This window comes from Malaclemys terrapin, chromosome 2, assembly GCF_027887155.1.
Source record: "Malaclemys terrapin pileata isolate rMalTer1 chromosome 2, rMalTer1.hap1, whole genome shotgun sequence".
Classification (NCBI taxonomy): Eukaryota; Metazoa; Chordata; order Testudines; family Emydidae; genus Malaclemys; species Malaclemys terrapin.
The window spans coordinates 28,851,408-28,869,982 of record NC_071506.1 but is presented as its reverse complement, the minus strand read 5'-3'; the positions used below and the strand labels follow the sequence as shown (position 1 = coordinate 28,869,982).

Genomic DNA, 18,575 nt, shown 5'->3' with positions numbered 1-18,575 from the left:
AAGGTTTAATGCAAAATTTCAAAGGGTTATTAGAGTTTCTTGCTTGCACGTTTTGTTCAACTCCTGGCCCGGGGGGATTTTCACAAGAGCAGGCATCAGCATACTAAGGCCTTTGCATGCTATTGGGAAGATAAGCCACACAGAACTCCTGCAGATATTTGTATCCTGAACAAGACAGTAATTTCATTTTGACTTTGAAAGGGACTTTTTTTTTTTTTTACTTACAAAAAGATTATTTTCCTGTGTGTCCTAACAAGGGCAATCAAACTGTGAACCAGAAGTTATATTGGGCTTGAAGATACACATACACTAAAATATATTCTAAGCTGGTTTACAGACCACACACACACACATATACTAAATTTACCCCAAATGACTTTGCAAACTATCTAGAAACTATAGTGAAGGCAGGGAGCTGATTACAAACCAGTATGTGCACAAAAACATCTTTAGCAACCAGTCCTGTGAGGTGTTGAGCACCTCACCTTGCCAGAGGCAAGTATCTCACAGGATCAGGTCTTTATACATAATTGACCAAATTCTTGGTTGTCCAGTGTCTCATTATGTTAGTGGCAATGGGCCCTGGGGAATATCCTCAGTTGGTATATACCAATGAAATACATCTTGACTCCCCATCCACTCCAACAGGGCATGCACAAGTGGGGAAAACAGAGCATCACCAAAACACACTGCACTCCAGCAAGTCTCAGAATTTAGCCATTATCTTGTAATATTGTGAGGAAGTGTTGACCAGGAATTTAATAAATTAAAAATAATCTATAGCCTTTTCTATGGCACACATAATCTTTCTATCAGAAATCCTGACAAACATAGATGTATTTATCCTCACAATGGCGTTTGGTCATGCCCAAGTTGTCTGAGTACCCAATGGCTTGAGCTGCTCATAGTCTGGGGGATGAGTGCCTAAACAACATTTTCCAATGTTCCCAGGAAGTGGGGTGATTTTCTGAAGGGCGTGGGAGCTGAGATTGCTCACTGCAAAGAAGAGGGAGAAGGACATGTGGTCTCAAGAACAACGGGTTGGGCTGGGTATAGTAGAAGGAGCTTGCCCACATAACACCCATTTACATTCATGAGAAATGCATACTGAGATCATGGACCTATTATTGTATTCCCTTCCTTTCAAGTATAATATTCAAGCAACTCATCTCATGCAAAAATGGCAATATGGTCAAAGAGTTTGCATAAAATCCTTCAGTCAACAAATCACCCCCAAACTGCTCTTATGTACCTTGTTCCAGTTCAAAGCATTTTTAGCCCAAGTTATAAACCCATAAGCTTTCTCATGAGAAGGTCAACAAGTGCTTAAATACAGTAGCACCAGGCTACCCAATTATCCTTCCTGCCTCAAATCCTATTAGATTATTGTTTCTAAGAAATTAAAATGCACATTTTCTTAAAGGGTTCATACAGATCTCAATATACTCTAAAACATGAACCTCATATGTCAAGTTTATTTTGTATATTCCTTACCTCAAGCTGATTATCACAAATTAACTTTCATGCTACTAAGCCAAAGCACCTAAAGCAACCCAATTCCTGAACTGAGTAATTTGTCTGGATGGGGGAACGGGAGAAGAGTCCACTTGCCTGCATGTGGACATGCTGTACAAATGCAGCCTAGGGCCTGGTCTACACTAACCCCCCCCAATTCGAACTAAGGTATGCAACTTCAGCTACGTGAATAATGTAGCTGAAGTTGACGTACCTTAGTTCGAATTTACCACGGTCCAGACGCGGCAGGCAGGCTCCCCCGTCGACTCCGCCTACTCCTCTCGCCGAGCAGGATTACCGGAGTCGACGGCGAGCACTTCCAGGTTCGATTTATCGTGTCCAGACAAGACGCGATAAATCGAACCCAGAAGTTCGATTGCCTGCCGCCGAACCAGCGCGTAAGTATAGACATACCCTAAGGGAAGAAATAGGCTCTACAGTCCTAGTGCCTCCCTCTGGCTTCATAGCAAGGCTTCATCTTATCAGAATAAAACCAACAGAATTCTACAGAAATGCAGTAGGGGTCTATAAATTAATACCTATAGAACTGAAAAGAGTATAAGATACTTTCCATATGTTTTTAAACATCTTATAACATTCTTCAGAAGGGATATAATTCCCTAATAAAATCTGCAGGGTTGTTTAAAAACAAACAAACTAGAGAGAGTTATTTTCTATTACCAGTAAATATAATAGGGCTTCTCCATACACAAAGTACATTGCAAAGGGTGTGTGTGCCTCATGAAATCCTGGAACAGAGCCACACCAGTTTACCTTCTAGAGGGCCTGGTGCACCAATGGATGAAGAAGAAGGATTTGCCTCTTTGTGCACAACATGGGTTTCATCACAGCTATTTCAACTGACTGGATGGGAAATATATTTCTGTAATGTGTGACTAGTGGGAAAATATTTAATGCAATATTTACTATTTTTAGAGTTTCAGAAGAAATGTTACCCTATTTTTGCTAAATTAAATAGTTAGTCATTTATCCAGGTAATCTGTATGTAGATTGTCTTCGTCAACTGTCATGAAACATGGGCGTGATACGTAATTAGATTTTTATGAAGGCCATACTCAACATTCATTTCTTACATTGGGCTTGTTGCTTGCATGGTCTTGGAAGGAAGGAGAATTTTGGAAAAAATCTTTATGTTTTTTTTAAGTGGTAGCTTTGTCTGGCAATAGCATCAACTTTATACACTCTTTTTTACTGTAGCATCTTCATCTACAACCAGCAATTGAAGGGTTACTGTTCTCATTTTTTTCATTGGGACAACATGACATACATTAAAACCATAATAAAGATGAGAATGAGCCCCACAATTTGAATCCAGGTCCAAATTTGCCCAAAAGCAATTAAGATTCAGCGTTTTGATTTGGCACACTTTTACATAAAATGAAATAATATTTAGTGTATTTGCAAACCTTGTATGGACAATATCAAAATAATATTTAAAACATCCATGTGAAGAACGTACAGTTATCTCCTGTCATTACCCTATGCTTTCTACATCTTAGGCTCCAGTAGTTGCTGCCAACATCAAGCTTCACACTTGGAGATTTTATATTGTTTCTGTTCCCTTATTCCAAAGACCCTATCCTCAGGAGCAAGGTGCTCACTGATAAATACAGTAGGTTCTCTTTGAAGGCCACTGCTGCAAAACTCAGTCACCACAGCTCTGCTCCAGACTTGGTTAACAAACTCTGATTTTATTATTAGAGGAAAATAAATACTTGAATGAACATATCTACAAATCATCTGGAAGTGCCCTCTTTACCAGCTAAAACAAAGGAAAGTCTGAGAAGATATGAAGAATGAAGTTCAGACTTCATTCGTAGAAGCTTTTGAGTCCCACATCCTCTGAACTTGGTCTCAATGCCACCCACCCCAGGCTCCTACATACTAGTCTCTGGTGTCTGGAGCATCCACTCCTTACACCTTCATTGAGATCCCAGAAACCCCCTTTTTTAGCTAGTAATCCTCAACTTTCCCTTCTAATGATCTTCACCCTACTCCTGGAATGTGAACAAACCTTCACATGGTGGCTCCTAGCAATCAAATGGGCCTTTACGATGTCCTTGGATATTAATCACATTCTCAGGTCCAACCACTGGTTTTGCTTCCCATAGCCCCACACATCAAATGACATTAGTTCAACACATTATGTGACATACTCCACATAGCTATTTACAGGTAAGGAATGAGATGGAAGGAAAAGTGACATGTCCAAGGCCACATAAGGAGTCAGTGTTGAAGCCCGTATTTTAAGCTAAGTGTTCCTGTCTCCCAGTAAAGACTATGACTTGTATAGTATCTGTATAAACAAATACCAAATACAGACAGCTGTGATCTCAATACAATGTGTTTTGTAGGTATTCAGGTCTAACGGTCCTATTAACTACTAAATAGTAGTGTCACTACTAAGTACAAGATATGAACAGAGTGTTAACTACTTACGCTAAACATCCTGTTCAAACCTTGTATTTAGTAGTGTCACTTCAAATTAGTTTTCCAGACCTGAAGAAAATCTTTTTTATAAAATCACAGGAAAAATGACAGAATGATGTATTCCTTATTTTAAAATAGTCCTTTGAGTCAATCTACAATAAAAGGAAAACTGGAATCTGTCAAGTTCCACAGCAACCTTGACTATTGCAGGTATGGACACAGTAATCTAATGGAGTCCCCATTTTCCATTTACTATAAATGTAGCTTACCACAGCTTTAAAATAAATTATATATATATATATATATATATATAGAGAGAGAGAGAGAGAGAGAGAGAGAGAGACTTAATTGAGATGGTGAAGTCAATAGAAGTTATACATTTCTAAACAAGGGGAGAGTTTGATCCTACAATACTGTGGTTGTAGGAATATTCAAAGAAAGGCAGAGAGACTATAATTGTCTAAAAAATAATGACAAGTTGTTTGGGCATGGTTCTTTGTTGCCCTGCACCATGTGTATTTACACCAGTGCAGAGTGAGTGCAGAATGTTACCAGATTAAGATAATGCCCCTTTACACTCGTTTTCCCCTGGTGTAAATAACTACACAAGGTGCAAGGCAAGGAGATACATGCCACTTGTTTCTCTGAGGATGGATACAGGTGGAACTCAAAACACTTACTTTCATTCTCTGTTTCCCTCAAGCCTATCTCAAGTCATACCAACCTGCAACCCAGACAGTGGAGAAGGAGATTGAATTTTAAAAACAAATCCTTAAATGATGTATTGTAAATACATAATACTAAATTCCTGAGAAGGGTGGGGTACACTGTTTACTTTAACTAATTTCTAAGTGATTAGCATCCCTGGGGGAAAAACCAATGTCTACCAGGGTTACAGGTGCTGCACACAGGTTAGGCCATGGAACACATGCTGGGAGATAAATGGGAGGTTCTGTGCCCCTGGCAAACCACCTATTTCTAGCACCTTGGCTTCATTGAAATCCAGCTACCATGGATTCCTGCTAGCCATGCTTGCCTAAGAACACCCTTTAGGGAGATCTCTGCTGCAGAGGAGGCTGTAGGCAGACAAAGTTTGAGGCTGTAATTATCTTTTTCTTAGGAATCATCACAAATTGGAAGAGGAAGCAATGTGCATGCCCCTCACCCTCCTTCCCAGCTCACCAACTGTTCTCCCAGCTTCTTTGCTTCATGTCCTCTTTTTCCAAGCAATTCCCAGGACCAATTGAGAGGCCACCATGGAGGAAAGGGAATATAGAGGATGCTGTCATAGAGGCAGCTGTGATCCCTTTTTATGAGGATCTAGGGGCAAGATCTTCCACCCCAAATATATTTTCTCATTGCACCAAGATTTTGAAGTAACGCCACTACGGGAGGGGCCGTCATGATTCCTAAAGAGGAACGGGAGAAGGAGTCTAACATATATAGAAACTGTACCATAATAACCCACTAATGGCTAAAGGATTTTGAGAGAGATAATAGTGTGGGAGCTACTTAGGCCCCCTCATAGTGGCTCAGTCAGCTAATAGGTTTTGGGAGGCTGCCATAGAACAATTAGCTCTGACCCTAATGTTGGTGAAAACATCTTGACTGTGAGCCACACGTCAACTGATGGAGCAATGTCTGTCTGAGTCGTTTTACAGCCTGAAAAAAATATCAGTAGGAGACGTGAACTATTGTCACTATTCATTGCAAAGGGATGATAACTCTCAGATTCAGAGATTCCAAGGCCAGAAGGGACCACTGTGGTCACCCCATCTGACCTCCATTTTAAACACAGGTCTTAGACCTCTCCCAACAATATTCCTAGAGCATATCTTTTAAAACATCCAATCTTGACTTAAAAATTGTCAGTGATGGAGAATGCATCACAACCCTTGGTAAATTGTTTCAATGGTTAATTACTCACTGTTAAATAATCATCAGCCTTCAGAGTTTAAGTCCCAATAGTTGACTACTTTGCTGCTTAACAACACATGCCATTAAGAAAAGGGACAATCAGACTATGAAGAAGAGTCCAATCTACTCTTAGAATATGGATACACTGCAATTAAATATCCATGGCTCGCCCATGTCAGCTGACAGGGCTTGGGCTATAGATCTGTTTAACTGAGGTGTAGATGTTTGGAGTCGGGCTGGAGCCCATGGCCTGGGACCCTGCAGATGTTTAACTGCAGTGTAGATATACCCTTATTGCCATTACATTTTGATGTTTGAAATGGACTGGATTTCGGTTGTGCATAAATCTTGGGAGAGTACTCTTCCTTGCCCCTCCCCCTCCCCCTCCCCCTCCCCTTGTGACTCTTGTTCTTCATTTAGGCAAATGCCCCATGTGGAAAATTGCCTAATTCATGACACAGAGTAAAGAAGATTTCTGCCTCAAGCAACTCCTTCTGCTTATACAAAGTTAGGTTCCATAAATTAATATGTCTGTGCTTTTCCCACTGATCATATGATGGCACACAAATAAATTATAAAAAAAACAATTTATAACCTTTCATTATCCCTGTGCAAAAAATAAAATGTAGTTATCCAAATCAAGGTGCCATCCACTAACATAATTATGTTGAATGGATAGAATGAGGGGAAAAAAATTATTTGCATGCCTTATAATTTTGCTGACTAAAGGCTACTTTATAGTTTTTTCCCCTTTAGGCAAACAGTTTTATTCATAATGGAATACAATGCAAATGAGAATGGATGTAAACTTCCTTCCATAAAGTGAAATGCTCTGATAACTCAATGTACGTTATTTTATGCTTCAATGAAGCAAAACCTAAAGATGTAATTCTATACACAACATGTTACATTAAAAAGTTAAAATGTAACTTATTTTGTCTTTATTTTTAATATGATGCAGATACTTTAATTGAGCAGTTTTTAAGCATATATATTCTCATATCCTAAGATTAAAGCTAACTATGAAAACTTTCAGAGAATAAGTCTGAATGACATGGCATATGCTATATGTGATTTAATATGCAATTTTAAATGTCTTTTTTGGCTTTTATTTGAGTTAAATGTACACTAATGAGTCCCTGCAAAAGAAAAACAAAACACTTTGTTCTCTAGCCTCTGTTGAAAAATGTGACCTATATGGAGCAGAATTGGAACTGTAATGAATATCACTCTACTGTAGTTGTCAACAAAACAGTATATTACAAACATTCCCACTTTACTACCTCTTCCAGGGAAAAATAAAAAAAGCTGTTGATGTGTACATAGTTTACTGCCTCAGGTGGAAGTCATAACTAATATACAGAAGAGGTTTATGATAGAGATTGATACGAGTATGAAATATACAAAAATGTTACATCCAAATCTGTGTCTGAACAGACACAATGAAGAATTTCATGTGATTTTATAGATTTATTCATAGATTTTATAATATAGTCACAGTACTGCGCAAAAGGTGATGAAGAAACATATATAGATTATATGGTATGTTTATAAGATTTTGAATAATTTGAAAGCTTTTACTGGGTCTACTGGTATTTTCCATCACAGGTGCATGGAAATCTCTCTCCAAATGGGAAAAACTTTTAAAATGAAGGAAACAGAAAATGATTAAGATGCCTCTGTGTTTATGTGTATTTTATATAATATATAGTTAAGTTAATGGTAAATTATTATTAGCTGATTATAAGTATATATTCGTAATAAAATATTTGAGTTACAACAAAATCCTATGGTAAAGAAAATAGAATATGTATTAAAGATGGAAAATAAAAGCATCATATGTCAAAAAAATACACAGCAGCTATAGAAGCAGATATACATAATAAAACACAGAACACTAAAATATATTGTAGAAATTACAGTCAACAAAATAAATATGCTATAAGGAATCGGTATGCAGAATACAGTCAACAGTGCTGCATACAGGAATAATTCGATTTAAAAAATAACCACAATTCATATTTGAAAAAGGCAGTCACTAAGGCTGCCTAACAGCAGTTGACATAACGTTCCCACAATGAATGTGGGAGGAAACCAACGCAAGTTTCTCTATCAGCATATTTATCTATCTATCTCTAATAATGTGTCATTGCAGGTAATTAAATATACGGACTAAAGCAGGGGACACTTTTACTATTACTTAGAAAAGAACTCTCAAGAAATATATGTGATGCTGACAAAGCAGGTGCCAGCTCACGCCAAGACCCCTAGGCCTCAGCTGAACACTGATAAATACATAGCTAAAACCCATCTGCCTCACCCTGTGTTAGTGTTGTAAAAATAGTATTAGAGTTATAAAAATGTGTTTAGACTTCATGAAATGCTTGTAGCATGCTGCATGTCTTAATCTCACTTATAACATCTGTACCAACATTATAAGGTGATATTAAGTGCTTGCATTGTAATTCTCTGTAATTGTGTGAGTCATGAAACAGGAAAGAAACATTAATTAACATAAAATGCTGGCTTCATACAGATGGTATTAGGTCTTGCCTACAAAGAAAGTCCAGTTGAAACTAAATAAGCCATTGTGGAACATCAAAGAGTACTTTGTTAATTGCATTCCTCTCCCACCCCGATGTGCATGTGAACTCATCCCATCAGCTTGAACTCTGGGGGGGGGAAGGGAATAAAAATCCCTGACAAGAAAAAACGGTACCTCTATGCTAATTGGACTTTGGGAGGGCAAGATTCTATGCATAAGCAAGGGATCCCCAGCCTCTCAGCCTGGGTTAGCCCTGAAGGACATATGGGGCTTCCATATTACAGCAGTTTCTATCATCTTTTGGAACCTAAAACTGTAACTCATCGGTGTGTGTATGTTACCTGCTATTACCATGCAAATAACTGTATGATTTTTTTCTTAGTTAATAATTCTTTAGATAGTTTATTATAGGACTGGCTGCAAGTGATGTCTTTGGTGTAAGATCTAAAGTGCAATTGACTTGGGGTACTCAGATTGGGAGTAACCTGAATATTCATGTGATTTTTGGTGTCAGGGATCATCTATCACAAAGGAAATCTTAGCTGGGTGGCATGACAGATCAAAATGCCCCAGGGGACTGTCTGTGACTTCATGTTAAAGGCTGTTATAGTGCCTAAGGAGTTTTTACTTGATAATTGGCTGGTAAAATCTAAGTACAAAACCCTGCTTCTTAACAGTCTACTCTGAGGTTGGTACTCACACTCTTGAGCCACTACAGGACATCTTGACAATATGTACCCGTTAAAGAATGTTTAGAACAAAACACCCCACCCCTCTAATGCTATTCTGAAAAGTAATCAGTACATGCCATAGCATTATGCTGGCACCATGACAACTGTCAGAGACATATACAATGAAATTTCTAGAAGATGTTCTGGGCTGGTCAGCTGTTCACTCAGGATGGCTGCTTTTGTTAGGTCTCAAAGTCAATGAGACTTCTGAAGTAAGGATTTTTCATGAATATATGAGTATGTAAGGTTGGGATTGCATTTCCATTCTAACAACCCAAATTTGTCTGATAGGTGGGCTGAATATCTGTGTAATTACCCAAATGGCTTAGTTTCCTTCATTTCTTTGACTGATGAGGTCAGCAAAGGATAGCTTCTACAATTCTTGAGACTGAGAGTGTAGGGTGACCAGATCACACAGGTGAAATATCAGGATGCGGGGGGGGGGGGGGGGGGGGTGTTAAAAAAAAAAAAGCCCCCGGAGCTCCACGCCCCGCCCCCCCCCACCAGCTTGCTTCCGCTCCGTCTCCATCTCCCCTCTCCCTCCAGCGCTTGCGCCGCCATACAGCTGATCAGCGCAAGTCTGGGAGGGAGGGGGTAGGAGGAGGAATGCGGCGTGATTGGGGGAAGAGGTGGGGCCAGGGCGGGAATTTGGGGAGGGATCCATTGGGACAGTGAGGGGGCAGAGCTGGAAGCGGGGCCAGGGAGGGGATTTGGGGACGGATCCAATGGGGGAAGGAAGGGGTGGAGTCGGGGGGCGGGGGGCGCGAGCCCCCTCCGGGCTCCACTCTGCCTGTGAGCGGAGGCAAAATATCAGTGCAGTTCGGGATGCGGGACAAATAAGCAAACATCAGGACAGTCCCAATAAAATCGGGACATCTGGTCACCCTGTGTGAGTAACAGGGATCTGTTTAATTACTTTAGATAGCATCATTTATAATGCATGATCATGTGATTTTGGCATAGTGATCCCTCTTAAAAGTTGCCAGTTGGCTTAGATATCTAAATAATTTTACCTTAGTATTTGAAGGTACTCAAGGAATTCCCCAAAAGAATGTAGAGGAAGTGCAGGAGTTTTTGCAGTTAAGGACAAATACAACCCACATTGACTTGAAGGTGGAAGGATGGCCCAGGAGTTAGGGCATTCTGGAGACCTAGGTTCAATTCCCTGCTTTACTGCAGATTTCCTTTGTGACCTTGGACAGTTATTTAGCCTCTGTGCCTCAGTTCCCCCTCTGTAAAATGGAGACAAAAACACTGCCCTACCCCAGAGGGCTGCTGTGAAGATAAGTGAATTAAAAAGACTGAGCTGTTTAGATAATATTGTGGTAGAAGTCACATAATTATTTTAGCATAATGGTTTGTAAAATATGTATTGATGACAATGTGGTAGCCCTGTAAATATCCAATATTGAGACGTCACTTAGGAATACTATTGACATAGCACTCTCTTGGAAAGTGCTCACACCCATAGAGAAGCCATAGCCGAAGCTGTATCATATGCAGTCTTGACTCAGGAAGTTATCCACTTAGAGACTGTTTGTGAGGAGACAGCCTGTCCCTTTGTATGGTCTGCATACTACACAAAAAGACGAGGGGAATCCCAAAAAAGTTCAGTCCTGTCCAGAAAAAAGGCTAGACGTATGTCAGACTATGTTTGAAGACGCTGCTCCTCCAGGCATGAATGTGGCTTAGGAAATAATACAGGCAAATATACTGCCTGGTTTAAGAGAAACTGAGAGACCATTTTAGATGCGAATTTTGGGTTTGGCCCCAACATCACATTGTCTTTGGAGAATGGCATGTAAGGAGGCTCTGCCATCGAAGTCTGCAACTCACACACTCTTCTTGCAGATGTTATCACCACAAGGAACGCAGTTTTCTGACATGAGAGAAAAGGGACAGGATGCCAGAGGCTCAAGCAGGGTCCCATCAGGACTTCCAAGATGGTGTAAAGGTTCCATAAGGGAATTGGTTCCTGTACTGGTGGATGGAGAGGAAGAATTCCTTTCAAGAATCTAGTCACCATGGCTCTGGAAAACACTGATCTTCCACGAATGGGTGGATGAAAGGGTGAGATCATTGCTAGATGCGCCCACAATGAGCTAAGTGACCACTGAAGATGCAGCAAATACTTCAAAATGTCTTGGATACTGGCCAATATTGGCTCAAATCTTTGGACCAATGACCACAGTGAAAAATGCTTCCATTTTGCCGAATAGACCATCCTGATAGAGGATTTTTGACTGAGTAATAGGATCGGTTGAACAGCCGCCGAACATTGCTGTTCTCTCATTTAACCATGGAGTAGCCACGCAGGGAGCTGAGTGTGGGATGCAAAGTGTGACTGTGATTCTGTGAGAGCAGGTTGGGATGGAGAGTAAGGGATATTGGAGGCTGAATTTACAGTACGAGAAGATAACCAACACTGCCTCACGCCAATGAAATGAGGAGCCTGGTCCAATTTACTTTCAGTTTGAGGATGATCTGTGGAATGATTGGGATTGGAGGAAAAGCATATAAAAGGGCCGATTGCCAGCTGAGATGGAAGGAGTCAGTCAGGGAGCCTGGACTGATGCCCCCTTAGGAGTAGAAGAGACAGCATTTCCTTTGTCTCTTGTTGCAAACAGGTCGATCATCAGAATGCATCAACTGCAAAGGTGACTTGCAGGACACATGCCTGCAGGGACCACTTGTGACTCAGGTTAAAATTCCTGCTGAGATGATCTGCTAGATGATTCTGGTGGTATTGTCAATAAGTATGTGAACCACTGAGCCCCTGATGTGGGTTGCAAAGATGTGACAAACATTGAAGATGGCCCAAAGCTCCAGCACATTGATGCACCAAGGCCTCCTGCTTCAACCACACACCCTGACCCTTCAGCAACCCCAGATGTGCTCCCCAGCTGATCAAGGAGGCATCAGTGACAACAGATCTTGTTGGCAGGGGTTGGATAAAGGGAGCACCTTGACATACAGTTTCCAGAAGGGTCTACCAATGCAAAATGTCCAGGCCAAGTCGAGGGAGATGGACCAATCTGTCCAAGGGGTGAAGAGTTGGATGGTACATAAGAACATAAGAATGGCCATACTGGGTCAGACCAAAGGTCCATCTAGCCCAGTATCCTGTCTACTGACAGTGGCCAATGCCAGGTGCCCCAGAGGGAGTGAACCTAACAGGTAATGATCAGGTGATCTCTCTCCTGCCATCCATCTCCATCCTCTGATAAACAGAGGCTAGGGACATCATTCCTTACCCATCCTGGCTAATAGCCATTAATGGACTTAACCTCCATGAATTTATCCAGTTCTCTTTTAAACGCTGTTATAGTCTTAGCCTTCACAACCTCCTCAGGCAACGAGTTCCACAAGTTGACTGTGTGCTCTGTGAAGAAGAACTTCCTTTTATTTGTTTTAAACCTGCTGCCCATTAATTTCATTTGGTGGCCCCTTGTTCTTGTATTATGGGAATAAGTAAATAACATTTCCTTATCCACTTTCTCCACATCACTCATGATTTTATATACCTCTATCATATCACCCCTTAGTCTCCTCTTTTCCAAGCTGAAAAGTCCTAGCCTCTTTAATCTCTCCTCATATGGGACCCGTTCCAAACCCCTAATCATTTTAGTTGCCCTTCTCTGAATCTTTTTCTAGTGCTAGTACACCATCCTAAGACATATTTGAAGGGGGCAAAGACACAGTCTAACAAACTGGACCACCTGCGTGCAAGTGCACATATGGCCCAAGAGCCTCAGGCACATCCAAACTGTCATGGACGGCTGAGACAGCAGACTGAGACAAAGGTGATGAATCGCCTGAAAATGGTTGGTCAGCAAAATGCTCTCAAACTTTTAGAGTCTATGAAGTCTTGAATGAATTCAATTTTCTGAGTGGGAACCAAAGTTGACTTTCTGGTGTTTAGGATGACAACCTGACAGTGGAGTAAGCAGTGTAGCATATACATGATAAAGAACTTCCTCTCTGGACTTGGCTCTCAGCAGCTAGTGATCCAGACACAAAGATATAAATTTCCTTCTTCTTGAGAAATGCCATCACCACAACTATATACTTGGTAAACACCCTGGGGGCAGAAGAGACAGAGTGGAAGGACCATGTACTGAAAGTGGAGCTCCGCCACAACAAATCAGAGGTATTTTCAGTGGCTTGGTAAAATTGCCACATGAAAATAGGTGTTCTGGAGGTCCAGTGCACCAAACCAGTCATTTTGAGATAATGCAGGGAAGATAATTGATGGGTGACCATTCGGAACCTCATGTACCTGATATATTTGTTGAAGTTGCAAAGGTCAAGAATGGGTCTTACCCCTCCTTTGGATTTGGAAACCAGAAAGTTCCAGAAATAAAGCCCTTTACTCTTTAGTACTTTACTTTGCCTCCACCACTCCCCAAACCAGCAGAGATTGGACCTGCTTAAGGAGCAGTATATCATGAGAAGGGTCCCTAAAGAGGGATGGGGAGGGCGGGAAGGGAGAAGTGGAGAGGAACTGGACAACATAGCCCAATCTGGCGGTGTTTAGGATTCAGCTGTCAGTTGTTATTGAGCCCCAAACATCGAAAAGTGAGCCAGCCTGTCCCTAACAGAAGCAGGGTAAAGGGAGTGATGACAGGACCATAGCTTTGGACAAAGGAGTCAAAATGGATGTCTGGGGAGCTTCAGACAAGGGCGTGTCATCTGACCAAACCCAAGACCCGAATGCCTCCTCCTCTGGGATACATGCCTCTTTCTGGGGTAGACCTGCTGTCTCTGGGGAGGAAAAGGGTGCCCAAAGGTGTGTTGCAGATGATGTTGCTGTAAACATGTAGTTCAACTTTAAACTTTCCAAAACAGAAAGTTCACTACTTTGTTTTTGCTGTAAATATTTTTAAGACTCTGACAGGGATTGTTCATCATTATTCTTCATTGTTTAATCAAAATGATTTCAAATTAACCTTATGCCTTTGTCTGTGAACAAAGTGAACAAAGAAAAGACAGCTCTTCTGTATTGCTCAGACTGTGGCAAAACTCCCATTGATTTCAGTAGGAACCAGGATTTTATCTTAAGCCCTCTTGACCCTGCTCTGGCAGTAAAAAGTGTCCTTAAAATGGTTGTAAATATAATTTATGCCCACAAAACCATGGTGGTGTAAAGTGGCATTAATGTAAATGAGCATCAGGCCTCATAATGTTCATCATTGATAAAACACTCTCCATGATATTCTCCCTTCATCCTGACTCACTAAACCTCTCCTATCTTCTCATTCAAATCCCTCCAGAAAGCTCTCATTTCTGGGGCATCACCTAAAAGAAACAGTTAACTCTTCCCCATCCCTCAAAAGACACAAGAACTGAAGCATCAACATGTCCACATGACAAAAATTAGGTTGTTGTGACAGTATCCAATTCACATAAAATAAGAGCCAGGTATTTTTTTCAAGTTTAAATTAATGGCCAAGTCTGTGGCCCAAACCTTGTTCCCTGTTAAATCAATTATAATATGCCATTGTCATGAGTGGTACTGGATCCATACCTAACTCTGTATCCAAAATAAGTATTCAGTTTTAGAAAATGCTGATAGACCAGGAAAGTATCTACTAAAAACAAGGATTTAAAATCACCCTTCATTGCTCCCTGTGTGTAAGACAGTCATCAGAATAGAAATTATTAAGACTATGGATACAAATTAAGGAAGATATTTAATGGCTGAGAGACCCCAAGAGATGTACCTGATATTGAAAATTCATACAAAGAACATACAATCATTGAATTTTCTCCAAATGTAACAGAAACTATGTACTGTATTAGGAGTATGTTTCATGTCTGTTACACAATAGCTACTGTAGCCCATCATCATCAGTTGACATGAATCACAGCAACAGTAATTCTAAAGCTACCAGCACACTCTGAGCTCTCTGGACATTGGTTAGTTGGACAGTAGAAAAAGACCAGCAGTGATAAAGTATCTTTTACATATGTGATTAATGTATTGATGGCCAGTCTCCCAGGATGTAATTGCTTTAAAAGAGAGGGAATTGCAGGAAATGGGTGGTTTACTTTCTCCCTTATTTCTTTCATGTTTGAGGAAAATATATCAGTTCACATATTTACTGTTTTATGCTTCAGGTCAACTTAGCACTAGACTTTGTTGTTTCCCAAGGTAGGTACAATCTGAATGAGGGCAAATTATTCATGGCAAGAGTTTTTATTCTTGTTTTGTGGGAAGCGAGCTAGATAAACTTTTCTGAGCCATTGTTAAAAAAAATAAACAACCTGATACAGTTTTAGTCCCTGATCCTGCAAGGCTGTACATGAGCAGCATTGTTGAAGCCGAGGGTAGGGATAGGGTGCTTACTATCTACTTATAATTAAATATCAATGCCACCCCAAAGGCAAACACAACACACTTTAAAAGTCCTGCTCCCATTGAAATCAATGGCAAAATTATTATAGACTTCAGTGGTGCAGGATTGGTTTCATATGTAAATCTCTGAATACTGAGAGTTGTATTACTCATAGAATATCAGAATTGGAAGAGACCTCAGAAGGTCATCTAGTCCAACCCCCTGCTCAAAGCAGGACCAATCTGCAACCTTTTTTTTTTTGCCCCAGATCCCTAAATGGCCCCCTCAACGATTGAGTTCACAACCCTGGGTTTAACAGGCCAATGTGCAAACCACTGAGCTATCCCTCCCCTCCCTACTAAAGTGCTAGTAATGATCTAAAATGGGGAAAGGGGACAAATGAGTCAGTTCTAACTGGTCATCAACTGTCAGAAAAATGTTCTCCTTGTCAATCATTATTGCTCAAACAGCAGATGGCCATGATCCCAATATTAATAGTAGGCTACACCTAGGGAAATGTACATATGCTAGGACATAGGGAAAACTGTATAGCTGTGCATAATCATAGGTTAAAATGAAACATTCTGAGAGCAAGTATGTTTTGCCTTCCTGAGAGTGGATCATATTTTACTGATAGATTTTGTGGCTTTCAGAACATAATTCTTAACTTTTGGCATTAGAGCCAAGAATTCAGAAAATATTACCATATACAGAAGAGGAACTGACATTGTTTGGTGTCTGTCAGACAGTAATGTGGTATCAAAGGAGAGCCACACAGTTTGGTTTGCTTATAGACTTTAAAGAATCATAGGAATATAGGATTTGTCATGCAGGGCCAGACTAGTAGCCCACCAAATCGAATAACCCATCTCTGTCAGTGGCCGATATCAAATATTTGAGTGGAAGGTACAGGAAACCCCATGGGGAACTATTATGGAACAACTTGCCCAGAAGAGAAGTTTCTTCCTAACTGCATCAGCTACTAGTTGACTTACGACCTGCAGTAAGACAGTTTATCTCCTTGTTGTCTCTACAAGAACTGGAATAGAATTTTGAAATGAACTGAACTATACTGAAGAAAATTGCAGGTTATCTAATTATGACAAATTTTACGTGCCTACCATATTACATATGACTTTGACCATTAACCAAAAATGGGATATGTGTACACTATGTATGTACAGCTAACAGTATTAACAGCATAAACAGGTACAGTACAATTTTGGTATTATAAAGTAAAATCATGCCTAAAAGATTGTGGGAAGTAAAATGCCAAATGGCAACTTGATGGATGCTAAGATAATACACCACAAGTGCACTAATGTACTGGATTCAGTAAAATAAAGACATTTTCATACTTGTCAAGAAGGTAATGGGGGTGAACCTCATAAAGTTCAGTGGTTTAAGTTTGTTTCAAATACTACAAAACAATATTTATAAATACATATATTACATTTCATTCAACTTATTTAGCAAACCATACAAATATTACAAGCTATGGCCCTAATCCTGCATAGAGAATAACTTGGACAGACTTCTGAAGTATTCAGAGCCTGCAATGAAATCACTGGGTTTCCACATAGGCACAAGGACCCACAGTACTCTGCAAAGACAACTTCCTCTATTATTAAACTATAACAGCTGACAGAGAATGACAGCCTTTAAAGAACACACAGTAGTAAACTGCCTGTCTGAACTTCTGTGCACATAAAACTAGATTTGGGCTGGGCTCTGCAAAGTAGCTTTCTAGAGCAGAGACTATCTTCATCTGTTTGTCACTATTTTAATATAAATATTTAATAAATAATAATATCTCAGAGTTTCAGTTGCTTTCTCATCTTTTTCTAATACAGTTTGTTCATTCCTAACAGAAGATTTTGTATTTTAATATAATAATACAACATGATGTTTTAGATGCTCTTTAAGATGCATTGGCTGAAAGGACAGTTTAGAGAAGGAAAGACAGTAGGAAAGCAGCAGAAAGGACAATGTATCTTGTTGAAGAGATTACATACTGTAGATAGAAGGGATTGCATATGTGTGATTGCACCATCAGTTCAAAATGACTATGCTCAATGAGTGCTACAATAAGTGTTTCTAAACATTATTATAACGGCCTGGAACAGCTTTTTTTTATTTGATGAAGCGTGACCCTTCCTCCGACTTTCTTTTCTGACCAAAGATATTTTCAAGTAAATTTTCATATAGCTATTATGGGCCAAATTCTACGCATTTACACACTATCCATGAAGATACCACAGATTTACACCAATGTAAAACAAGAGTGTAATGTGGCTCTCTGTATTTAATTATTACATTTATTTTATCATTTCTTGTGGAAAGTATGTCCAATGCTCACACTCTAGTATTTCAAATTCTCTGATTCAGAGTGCAGAATGTTTTCAGATACTATAGGGCCAGATCCTCAGCTGGTATAAACAGGTTAGAGATCCATGGAAGAAAATGGAACTACACCAAAATATATCAGGTGAGTATCTGACCTTGTGTGTTTGTGATAAATTCACAACAGATTTCTCACTTGAAAGTTACTTAAACTAGCAGCTATTGAACAACTTACATACAAATTTGATGTTCGTGAATCTATGGATTAGCATATATACAAAATTTCAATAGGTGCAATTAGTGTAACATTTATCTGCTCCTACCGTGAACTTCCTTAGGTGCTGGCATGAAATAGCAAAATAGGTGATACTCACTCTATATTTTAATTTATATGCAGATTAAATTAAAGAATTTGAACTATGTTTGTTTCTAAAACCATTATTTCAGGCAGTCATTTACCTTTCAGCTAAAATAGACTGTTTTGTTTACATTCCAAAAATCCCTCACTATTACTGCTTCTCTTTATGGACTAAGTCATTTGGATACAGGAGGATGTCAATTTTAAGCTATTAGCGTTTGACATTGAATTCCCCTTTTGCCCACTCTGCTTCATTCATTAACTTTTGTTTGGCAGAGAGACAACATGCTGATGTTTTAAAAAAGCCAAACTACAGTTATAGATTTCTTTTTCCCCCCTAGGTCTGGATATCAGCAGGGTTTTTTTGGAGGGAAGGG

At 39.8% G+C, this 18,575-nt stretch overlaps 1 protein-coding gene across 4 annotated transcripts in view; it reads right to left on the bottom strand.

Annotated features, from left to right (window-relative positions):
• CSMD3 (CUB and Sushi multiple domains 3) overlaps positions 1-18,575 on the bottom strand; it is a 1,152,075-nt gene that overhangs the window by 725,447 nt on the left and 408,053 nt on the right. The gene's annotated exons all lie outside the window — the stretch shown is intronic.